Here is a 12,325-nt window from a genome sequence, read left to right as displayed (position 1 = left end):
ATTTATTTATTTATTTTAATATTTATTTATTTTTGAGAGAGAGACCACAAGCAGGGGAGGGGTAGAGAGAGAGAGGAAGACACAGAATCCAAACAGTCTCCAGGCTCCGAGCTGCCAGCACAGAGCCCGACGGGGGGCTCAAACCCACAAACTGTGAGATCATAACCTGAGCCAAAGTTGGACACTTAACCAACTGAGCCACCCAGGATCCCTGAATGTGAGATTTCTGAAATGGGAGCAATCTTGACATTAGGCAACAAATTTGAATTCTGTAAGAAAATGGAAGACATCTAAATGTCATTTTCTATTTGATACTGCCTTGGAATGCAGAATGAAATGAAACAGATGTAAAATGAAATCATAGAATGCTGATGTATTTATACTGCATGAAGTTTTAACTCATCACCAGGCATCCATGATCCTCTTCTTCACACACACCCCAGCTTTACTACTTAGCTGGAAGGCACCACTCTGACATTCCCAATACAGTGGGAATGGTGGGAATGATGTTCCCACTCCCCACCCACAACCCCACGCATTTATTCACCCCTCAACTTCAAAATCAATTTATTAAAATCTCACTCTAAAATAATAATAATTTGGGGCACCTGCGTGGGTCAGTTGTTTAAGTGTCTGACTTTGGCTCAGGTCATGATCTCATGGTCTGTGAGTTTGAGCCCTGCATCGGGCTCTGTGCTGACAGGTCAGAGCCTAGAGCCTGCTTCAGATTCTGTGTCTCCCTCTGTCTCTGCCCCTCCCCTGCTTGCACTCTTTCTCTCTCTCTCACTCTCAAAAATAAACATTAAAAAAAAATCTAAATACTAATTCAATAACAGTTGCTAAAAATAAAATAGAAATGACTCTCATTACTCTATTTTAGGATATTAAAGTTAAGTCGACTAAAATACAAAGTAATCCACCATGAAAGAACATTGATGGAACCAATGAGGTAAGTATTCATATAAGGCACACACAGTGACCCAAGCATATAAGTATGGAAATATGAAATGACTGTCAGTTTAATATTGTAAAACCTCTCTATATTAATATGAAATATTTTGTTAATCATCTACTTGATTTATGTCCTGAAGGGTCACATAATGCAATGGCAATAATATAAATTAAGCTAAACAAAAGACAGTGTGTATAAATAAAGATAGCTCCCAAGGAAGCTTCCGTTGATATTAACATAGATTTTCTGTGTCAGAGAAATTTTAGTTGAGGTGGCTTTTTGGAGAGGCCAGTAAAGATTAGGACTGCAAAATTAGCCGTTTACACAGCTAATTGGCAATCACGTTGTTATATGAAGAAAATCTGCCTTCTGATGAGGCTGGAAATTCTTTAAGGGCAGGGACATTTTCTGTCTTACTCTTTGTTTCTCCAGCTGATATCCAATAAATATTGATGATAACTAACTCTTTGTTGGGGAGTAGCAGTAGAGTAGGACAGTGTCTAGGCATAGGGAAAATGATCAATGTTGTGTTCTAAAGGACGCTGGAGTCAAAGCTTAGAGAACGAATCACCTGCTGTAGAAATACTGAGGAGAGGGGCTAAAATGGGGGGGGTCTAAAGCAGTGAGAGTTTTAGCAATCTGCCTCCCAAGAAAACTACGAATAAGTAGGCATCCTAGATTTGTGTAGGGGCTCTATTATGAGATTACCCAACTCTGTAATGAGATTAACCTGTCACTGCTGAGATAACTTTAAGGAATAATTTAGGGAACTGCCTTTCAAAACTCCCTTATTTCTTTATTAATATTAGGCCACACCTCCTAGCCTGATTCTTTTTTATTGACTAGATAATGGGTCAATAAATTACCTGCAGCCTATTTTTGTATCACCTGTGGGTTGAGTGGCTTTTTAAGTGGTTGGGAAAAAAAAATCAAAAGAATAATAATACTTAATGACCCATGAAAATTATATGAAGGTCACATTTTAGTGTCCATAAATGGTCTTATTTGAACATAGCCATGCTCATTCATTTATGTATTACCTGTGGCTACTTTTATGCTGTGATGGCATAGTTGAGTACTTGTAACAGACACTATATGGACCACAAAGCTGAAAATATTTATTATCTGACTCTTTAAGAAAAAAAAAAATTGTCAACCAGATTCACCCATCCATAGAAAAGTTAGTGTGAAGGTGGTAGGTTAGCCAGATAAATGGTGTAATAACTAAATTCACAAGTTTTCTTTGGTGTTTTTGCAGTGAGAAGGCTTTAACCCACAGACTACTAGTGTTCAGTTCCCTTTCACAAATCTCATTTCAGCCTGATACCATTAAATATTTGATCATCTAGCTTCCTTTATTCTAATGATTTGGCTTCAAAGGTCAGACTGTAGAGTACATCTTATGTACTTATAAGTTGTATGAGAACAACTTATGTACATCATAAGGTTCTTGAGTATAGTATTTACCCTCCCTGTCATAGTAACTTTTACCTTGTAAATTAATAATTGAGCCCTTGGTTGGGATTGGCTTCCTGGATGGCTTGAGTGCTGGAAGAGAATGTGCTCTTCATACAGAATTGAGCAGTCTGTGCTCAATGTAATTGTAAATTGATACATTGACTCTCTAGTTTTTCAAGGCCATCTCAATAGCCTACTTAACACTAGTTCATTTTTCAGAGATGGACTCACTCCTGGTGAACTCAGGGCATTACCTGGAATATACTGAGCTCCTCAGAAATTATACTGATTATTACTATAGACTTACCTCTAGGGGAGACAATGCATTGATAGGAGTTCTTTTTCAATAAATTGCATTCTGGTTTATACACTACTTTGAGAGTTTATTTAGTATGATTTAGTTCCGTTAAGCTTGCTTCTTCCTGAATGTTTAAACAAACTTGAGGTCCTAGAACTGCAAAACAAAGGATTAGAACCTGGAATTAGTTTGTCTGAGCATAATTTAGTCATTCATTATTCACTTATCTAACGTTCACTGAATATCTCCCATGTACAAATCACTGCACTGGCCTCTGGGGTTCACAATATGAATAATACATAATCTCTGCTCTCAGAGAATTTACAGCAGTGAAACAAAGTTATAAATGCAAAGATATAGATAGATATGAACAGAAGTTATCCCAAGGACACACGAGGAGCACCTTAACATAATCAATGGAGACTTTAGAGAAGTAATGCCAGGGCTGAGCCTTAAGAAATGGATAGTGAGGGGCACCTGGGTGGCTCAGTCGGTGAAGCATCCGACCAGCTCTGGTCATGATCTTGCGGTTCATGAGTTGGAGCCCTGTGTCAGGCTCTGTGCTGACAGTTCAGACCCTAGAGCCTGCTTTGGATTCTGTGTCTCCCCTTCTCTCTGCCCCTCTTCCCATCATGCTCTGTCTCTCTCTAGCTTTCTCAAAAATAGTCAATCTGAGAAGATAAAGACTCCTGGGAATAGAGGAGGTGAAGGCATGAACAAGGCAGAGACCCAAAGAACATCATAGTTTGTGGAAGAATGTATATTCCATTTGGCACACTGGGGTAATGAGCATGAGCCAGATTAAGACTTTGCCATCTTAAAGAGTTTCACCTTTAATATTTTTAGGATAATGGTGGGGAGTCACTGAAACTGCCACTAATATTTATTGAGCATGGTACTGTTTTACGTTTTTTAAAGTCATTTAATGTTTTCAGTGACACAGTAAATAGACACCATTATTATCCCCATTTGTCAGATGCAAAAACTAAGGCTCAGAGTAGTTAAGTAATTGTTCCAAGACTAGGTAGCAACACATGGCAGAACAAGGATTTGAAACAGTCTTTCTTTTTTTTTTTTTCCTTTAAATTTATTATTTCTTTTTGAGAGAGAGAGAGAGAGAGAAAATGAGAACATGAGAAGGGGAGGGGAAGAGAGAGAGGGAGAGAGAAGGAGAGAGGAATTCTAAGAAGGTTTCATGCTGTCAATGCAGAGCCCGACATGGGGCTCAAACCTATGAACTGTAAGATTATAACTTGAGCTGAAATCAAGAGTCAGATACTTAACTGACTGAGCCACCCGGGTACCCTGAACCGAAGTCTTTTTAACCCCAGAGGTCATGTTCAATAGAAGCACTGTGGAATAATGTCAAGCCCATGTATTTTGAAGGAAGTCATCCAAATACTGTCATCCATTCTTTCTGCCTTGATTTTCAAGTTAGACTTTGAAGAGTCATCCTCAACCTTCCCTCCCCTTGAAAACAGGACACAAAACCCTTTTCATATGATGTGAATCTACTTGAGGAAACATATGTGGAAATAACACAAATGCCAAGTATGGGTAAATCATGTTTTACAAAATTTTTTCTATCCTGCCCTTTGAAGATAATTTCAAAGATGGTAAATATCCAAACTGTCTTTTGCTTTTCACTTACTCCTTCATCAAGCCCTATCCAAAAGGGCTCCACTCTTAAACAGTCAACATTTGAAGATTTCAAAATAGAAAAGAATAAAAAATTAGTGTTTTAAGTGACTTCAAGGGATCAATTTTCAATGTAAAGGAGTAACTCTGAATTTACTAGCTCATAAATTTCTTTTAGGATTTTGTCTGGGAGAATATTTAATTAAAGTACAGTAGACACTTGAAATTTTTAGATTAACATTCATGATGTGAAAAAATCATCAGAAATATCCTTTAAGCAATTTGCAATTTTTCTGAGTCATAATTTCAGGTTTTAAGAGAGTAGGCTGGTCTCAAAGTCCAGAGTTAAGTCTTAGATCAAAAGCTAAACTTCAGGAAATTAATGTCCACATCTTTTTCTAGTATCAAATCGGGATGAACAATGCAGGAATCTTGCATGTCCTAGGATGTCCTAATGGACACTCAGAAGCTTGACTCTCTGTGGAAGACCACAAAATATATTTTTTTCTACAATTCTTGCTGTTCTGTAAGTTGTGTTAAAATCTCTTATAGACTTTATATAATAGAATTGCAGGCCTCAAGTTAAAGCACTCCTTTTTCTAGGTAGAATGGAAACCAAAGCTCCAGACTAGCTTAAATTGTAAGTTTCTTGCTAAACTTGAACGTAACTAACTCTCAAGCCATCTACCTTAGGTAACTAGAAATAAACTTTTGCCTTGCGTCACACATTATATTTTTGTTCCTTATAACATAAGGTTTCTGCTAACTACCAGAAAAGGGAGGAAGGTGAGTCATCTCAATTTCTGACTGACCTTTATAGGGGATGGAAAAATTTTCCTCTACCTTTCCAGATTCTTTTGGCTGGTCTATTAATTAAATTAACATAAGACAGATTAACAAGAAATAAACACATTTAATGATGTAGTATAGGGCACCATAAGAATGTGAGACTCATGGGGTGCCTGGTGGCTCAGTCAGTTAAGTGTCTGACTTTAGCTTAGGTCATGATCTCATGGTCCATGAGTTAGAGCCCTGTGTGAGGCTCTGTGCTGACAGCTCAAAGCCTGGAGCCTGCTTCAGATTCTGTGTCTCCCACTCTCTCTGGCCCTCTCCTGCTCATGCTCTGTCTCTCTCTCTCTCAAAAAAAAAATAAATAAACGTTAAAAAAAAAAATTAAGAATGAGAGACCCACAGGCAGTCAGGCAATTGAGGCCTCTATGTCATCTTGAGCTAAGAAGAAGGCAGTCAGGGTCTGAGACCTCAAAAGGAAAGAAGACAATTCACAGGAAGATGGTAAGAACAAATGTTTGGTAAACAAACATGGAGAGACAATGGACACAGAGAGTAATCTGATCCACAGGCCCTGACAAACTTCCCCCGCACCCCCCCCCCCCCCCCCCCCCCCCCCCCCCGGTTTACCACACCTAGCCCATATTCTTTAGAGTTATCTCAGGTGATAGTTCTCTTCCTAGACCATGCTCTCTATCTAAATTCTTGTAGACAGTTAAGAGGGGAGATAAAAACCTGAGTCTTTTGGACCTTGATTGATTTCAACTCAAAGTAATCCATCCAAAATGGCACGTTTTGGAGAGGCTTATTCTGAACCTCTCCACCTTTCAGCTGGCAGCAAACACTGTGTTCCCTTTTCTCACCTATTTTCTTGGGTCTTACTGTAAGACCCTGGACAAAGTGTTTAATCATCTTATGATGGCTATTAAGATCAAGAAGAGGTTTTGTTGAATTGAGGTTATTGCAGAAGATAATGTACTAAGAGATTCATCTAGAAAAATATTTGTAAATGTCTCCAACTCTTAGTCAGACTTGAGATTGGTACACACCCCTCCCATGATGCCAGTGGGGCTTACACTTTCAATAAGAATATTCCATTATTCTCTAGTTTCTATCTTATTTGGATCTTGGTAATTATGATAACTGAAACCAACATATTTCTCTGTTTCTATGTTAAATAATTCTGGAAGAAAGCATTCTTTCCTGCTTTTGTGCTATCAATATTAGGATCTAGCAAAAATAACTTAGCTACTCTCTCCAAGAAATACTTCCCCTTAGAAAATAAAACTATGAAACAACTAAAATAGCCTATTCATCTAGCTGACTGGTTAGTACTTACTCAAGAACATCATCTGGCTCTCTTAAACAATTCAAAACTATAATGGGATACATGTTATCTAATCCCACTCAACTCCTTGTTTTGCCAGACCCACCATAAAATCACCCTGCCCTGGCCTAAAACCTTATAAATATTGTCTCCTGACTTTTGCCTTTTGAGATGCTGTTAGGACTCTGTCAATGTGATGATTTCCTTATTGTAATAAGGCTAATAAACTTAATTTTGTTTGATTAATGGGGCTTTTAGCTGGTCTTTTAGGAAGTATATTACAAATTAAGGAGCAAAGTCCTGATTTTACCAAGGTAATTTGCTTATATCTCCATTGTTTCCTCTTAAATAAAACACTCTCCTGGTCCTTCTCTCCTGATTTTCATGTTAATCATGCCCTTGCCTTTCTTTATAGCTTTCACAAATTCCTTTTTCTCTTAACAAACAGAGAAGGAAAAAAGCTTTTAATGAGAATTATGCCATAAAGTACCTGGCAATTGTTTCTCTGCTCCCCAGCATTCTCAGCAAGCTAACTGCAGATTCACCTGGTCACTTCATTATTCTGGCAGTAGTAAGGCCCCAAATCCTATGCAATTCAATCTTGGGGTTCCATTTGCATTACACTAAGAAAGAATTTACTGATAGTTTTCAGTTGTGAAATACTGAGTGCAGCAAGAACAAAACTATCTAGATAAGAAAAATGCAATGTTGTCACTATTTAGCAAATGCTCACAAGACAGAAAAGAGTGTCTTCTGAGAGTTTTTAAGAACTTCATCTGGGGCAATTTGGAGACATGGTCCTGAAAAACATACACAGGGTTGTAGTGTGCAAGCCTAGGACTGGATATCCAGCAGGAATACGGTCAAGGAGTGGGGAATGTTCTGTATTTTCTATTTCTGCTAACTGTGGTCTACATCTTAAGTCTCAGGAGTAGAGCAAAGCATAAATCTTTTGTAAGGTAAAATGAAGATTCTCAGATGATCCAGGGTGCAAGGGAGAAGGGGTAAGAAATACAAAAATGCCATGCATAGACAAGATTCTCACCTCAGGTTAAACATGGCAGTAGGCATCTTGGGGGTGACATTCTCAGCATGTCTGTGTCTCTCCCAATCTGAACCAGTTGCCTTCTACCCTTGGCTCTTGATATTTATTTGTGATTTCCTTTCACTGCCATGTCAGGCATTCCCTTTGCCTCTGTCCCATTTCCTATGTTTCATACCTTGTTCTTTCTTAGTTTTCTCATTTTGGTGGCACATATCCTCCAGTGGTTACTTTTTCTTTTTTGTAATGTTTATTTTTGAGAGAGAGGGATAGAGTGCAAGAGGGGAGGGGCAGAGAGAGGGAGACAGGATCCAAAGTGGGCTCTGCACTAACAGCCCAGAATCTGATATGGGGCTTGAACTAATGAACTGTGAGATCATGACCTGAGCTGAAGCTGGACACTTAACCAACTGAGCCACCCAGGCACCCTTCCTCTAGTAGTTTCTTAAGGAAGGGTATATGGAGATTATTTTTATAGTCTTTGCAAAGTTTTCTTTTTTTTTTTTAAGTCTTTGCAAGTTTTTATATACACCAGCACTTGTTTGATAATTTGGCTAAATAGAGAGCTCTCTGTTTGGGATAAATTTTCCTTCAGAATTTTTAAAGTACTACTCTAATGTCTTCTAGCATCTCAATGATGGGGTTCCAGACACACAACCCCAACATATGGCACCTTGGCATACTGAATATATTAATTTGGAGTTTGAAAAAACAGTAGAAGCAGGAAGGTCACTCTGACCTCTGTGCTGTCCCCCCCTTGTTTCCTCAAAGGAAGAGATAATTCCTTCATGTGAAAGATACCATCCCTCCACTAGGAGAAAGAGAGGTGTTCTTATAACCAAAGACAGGACATTTAGGGCCCAGAAGCCTGCATAAATAAGCCTTGTCGCCTATTTACCATTTACTATCCATAACCCAAATTCCTTTGTCTTGTCGTCTCCTCACAAATTTATTGTCCCTTTGTCTAAAAGGTATCAAAACTTCCTGCTCTGGTCACTTCTTCTCATCTTCGTTCTCTTATGAAGGCTCTTGTATACATGTAAGAATTCTACAAAATTTGTATAATTTTCATCCATTAATCTATGTCACTTTAATTTTTAGACATAACCAAGAACCCGAACAGGGTTAAAGAAAACTTTTTCCTCCCCTATATCACATTGCTGCTGAAAAGCCCAAAGCAATTCTGATTCCTGTTGATCTGCTTTTTATCTCCTATCTCCTCCTGTCCCTTTTCTGGAAGCTTGAGAATCTCCTCTTTTACCTTAAATGTTTTAGATTTCACAATTATATGCTTTGGTGTAGGGCAATTTTTATCTGTTAAAATGGGCTCTTTTGATTTGGAAATTTGTGTCCTTCAGCTCTGGAAATTTTCCTTGAATTATTTCATCATTGATTTCTTCCCTTCTGTTTTTTCTTTCCTGGAAATCCTATTATTTGTCTGCTGAACTTCATAGACTGATTTAATTTTCTTACCTTTTTTCTCCTATTTCATATCTCCTTGTCTTTTTTGTTCTGTGTCTGATTTCAACTTTATCTCTTCAAATTTATTAAATTTTGACTTATTTTTAAAAATAATGTCTTGTTCTAGTTTTAAAAATAAAATATATTCTCTTACCTCTCTCAGGACTGAGAAATGGAAAACTACTGAAACCACAACTTGAAAAACAAAAACAAAAAGCACCAAGACCACATTTTGCAAGACAGACAATTTCAGCAACAGCTCATGGGTTCAGGAAAGATAAAACCACAGACTCTTTCACAAACAGCCTTGCCTAACCTATCAAAGCAGTCAGAGGCTTAACTCACTTGCAAATTCTGACCAATTCTTTCCTGTCATAGCCCTACCCTTCCATCCTGCCCCTCCCCCATTCTTACTAACTTCCGCCTAAAACCATCCTTTGACTAACTCCTCCCCAACAAAACTTTATAAAACTTAAGTGCCAAAGCTTCTCAGAGTCCATTTGACTGATTTCATTAGGCCATTTCCCTTGTCTGGCACATTTCTAATAAATTATGTTTGGTATGTATTGTTGTAATCATAATAGACTTCTTAGGTGGTCTCTTCTGGGAAGTTTTGAACAGAAATTATGTAACATTTTCTTTCGCCAGCATATTGTTTCCTCAACACGTGCTTCTTCTGCCTATTTGGTCTTTACCTTTCATGATAGAGACTTTCTTTAGAGTTCTGGTAATCTTTAGTTTTCTGCTCATGATTGAGGGCAAAAGACAGAAAAGCTGATTGGAAGTTCTGAGTACATGGAGAGCTTTTGTATACTTTGAGTTTACTCTAGGGCCATTTATTTGTTGGGCAATCCTAAATGTCAGTTTCTCTATTTCTTCTCTCTTAGGTTGCACATATTCCCTCAGAGAAAGGTGTGCAATATCCTGCCTAGAGGGTAAAGATACAGCTGCCATGGTTTGGGGGCTGAGTAGTTGATAAAGACTGTGGAGTGGAAGATAGAGTATTAGCACACACAATGCATGTGATTATGTTGCCAGAGAGGAAGACCTCCTTCTGCCCTATGGTCCTTCTAGCTGGACTTAGAATCAAATTGACATGAGACAGATTAACAGGAGAAACTCAAATTTAACAGTTGTAAGTATGGGGAACCCACAGACACGAAATTCCAAAAAACAATGTGGCGACATGAAGCCTACATGAACTAAGGTGAGGGGTAGGGTCAGAGGATACAAAGTGGGGGAAGGCCATTAGCAGGAAGGTGAAAGAAGATGTTTGTGCAGATAAGTTCCTTAGGTAAAGTGAAGTCTCTGTTAACAGTTCTCTTGCTGGTATAGGCTCTTCTTCACAATGTAAATTTAGGCAGTTGATGAGGAAGCAGAGAGCTTTTCCTGCATCTGTTGGGTTTTGATTACTTTTAACTCGAAATAATCTTTATTCCAAAGTGGCCCATCTTGGGGCACTCTGCCCCTCAATGTAAACCTCCATTTTGCATGGTACTAATGACCTCAATTGTGCCTACTATTCCCCAGTTCACAGACTCATTTTTATCCTCTCCAGATACTTCCAGCTTCTACTAGAGTCAGGGAGAAATAGTCACCCAATAGCATGGATTTAGGGAGAGGATTTTTTCCACTGTTGCCAGAGAATTCAGTTTTCTCAGTTCTTCTAAGTTAGTTTGCAATCAGCTTGCTTTCCAGTTTCCAAAGGTTTATTTTTGTTGTTATTCTCCCTATCTTTGTGCTTTCATGCCTTTTTTTTTTTTTTTAAGATACCACTATTGTAGTTTTAGAGGAGAAATAAAATTAGATTGGTATATTGTATGTATCACTTTAACCTACAGTGCTTCCAATGTTTTTTTTCTTCATTAGCCATGTCGTCTTCCTTTGGCATTTCACCAGAAAAACATTTGTAGAGTCAACCATTTTGTAAAGGCTCATTCACTAATAGCCAAACTGTTTGAGGAAACATGTAGACAGATCATAAGATTAAGCAATGAAATGCTTTGACTACTTATCACTGAAATCTTTTTCATATTCAAAATTAAATCAGTGAATAGTTTAGGGAATGGATGCAGCAGACTTCTCTTTCAAAATCCCCCTTTTTTGCATTTTCTGAATCACAAGTCAAAGTGGTGTTATTTAAGAATGTACTGGGTATGAGGTGGGGGAAGATAAGAAGAAAGAGGAAGGAGAGAGAGAAAAAAGGAAAAAGACGAGAGGAAGAGAAAGGTAATTGTCTGTCTGTAGAGGGTATAGAGGAGGAAAGATATTCCCTCTGCCTTTCTAGGTTCTATAGTTGGATCTATGAAGTAAACTGATAAGAGGAAGACTACCAGGAGAAAGGATATATAAATTTATTGACTTTTAAAGTTACATGCACAGGGAAATTATAGGGAAAAAGGAGTGAATACCCAAAAAAGCAGTGAGATTTAAGAGCTTATATATAGTCTTTTTAAAAAATATATACAGTCTTAATAGGGGAAGGGAAAGGAGGATTAGGCTGCTGAGGGGAGAATAAGTGATTTTTAGGAAATAGAAATGGGTCCTCAGAAGACTATATGGGAGACATGATAGTTTGTGATAGTTTTCTAGTCTCTCCTGTGGTAAGAGCCAATTTTCCCTAGTTGATGAAACTCTAGAGGAAGAGATCTGTGACAACCGAGTTACTTTTGGAGGATCTGTCTATAGGCAGAGAAAGGGAATTTTAAAAAGTTTTGTCCTGCATTTTCTATTTTTCAAGTACCTTCAGCTCAAAATAACACTTATGTCAAAAATGCATATTTTAGGGTTGTATATTCTACCACCCTTCAAGGGCAAACTGGCCTGTCCATAGCCTTCTCATGCTATCTGGGCAGGGTCATCCATTCTAAAGCCTGGTCTTTAGAAATTAAAATGATGGAAGAGGAGTTAAGATGGCAGATTAATAGGGGGACCTTATGCTTGCCTTGTCCCTCGAACATGGCTAGATAAATATCAAATCATTCTGAACACCCAAGAAATGTATCTGAGGACTGAGAGAACAAACTGCACAACTAAAGAGGGAAAAGAGGCTATATAATGGAGGGTAGGAGGTACAGAGACCTGATTGGGGGAGAAAAGAATCATGGGTGTTGAGGAGGGGAGGGAGCCCTGATCACAGAGAGCGGAAAGAAAGAGAGAGAGAATGAGAGAGAACAGTGCACAGGGTATTATGCAAGAAAAGCACTTCCCCAAAACCATTGATTAGGAAAATGAGAGGGACTGTTTATCACGGGTTTTTAAAAGCAGCAGAGCTTGAAGACAGAAATTTTAGACATCCACACTGTGACAGGTGTGGAAGCTGGCAGGCTAAATGGTACTCCTGTGGAGTAGAAGGGCAGT

General features: G+C 38.3%; 1 long non-coding RNA gene across 3 annotated transcripts in view; it reads right to left on the bottom strand.

Moving 5' to 3' along the window:
- Nucleotides 1-12,325, bottom strand: part of LOC122240325 — a 47,487-nt gene that overhangs the window by 8,605 nt on the left and 26,557 nt on the right. For all 3 annotated transcript variants that reach the window (XR_006219872.1, XR_006219871.1, XR_006219873.1), the window contains exon 3: nucleotides 2,718-2,864. This is a non-coding gene — a long non-coding RNA (uncharacterized LOC122240325). The remainder of the gene's footprint in view (nucleotides 1-2,717; nucleotides 2,865-12,325) is intronic.

The sequence above is a fragment of the Panthera tigris genome, chromosome B4 (genome assembly GCF_018350195.1).
Source record: "Panthera tigris isolate Pti1 chromosome B4, P.tigris_Pti1_mat1.1, whole genome shotgun sequence".
NCBI lineage: Eukaryota > Metazoa > Chordata > Mammalia > Carnivora > Felidae > Panthera > Panthera tigris.
This window is presented reverse-complemented; position numbering and strand designations above follow the sequence as displayed.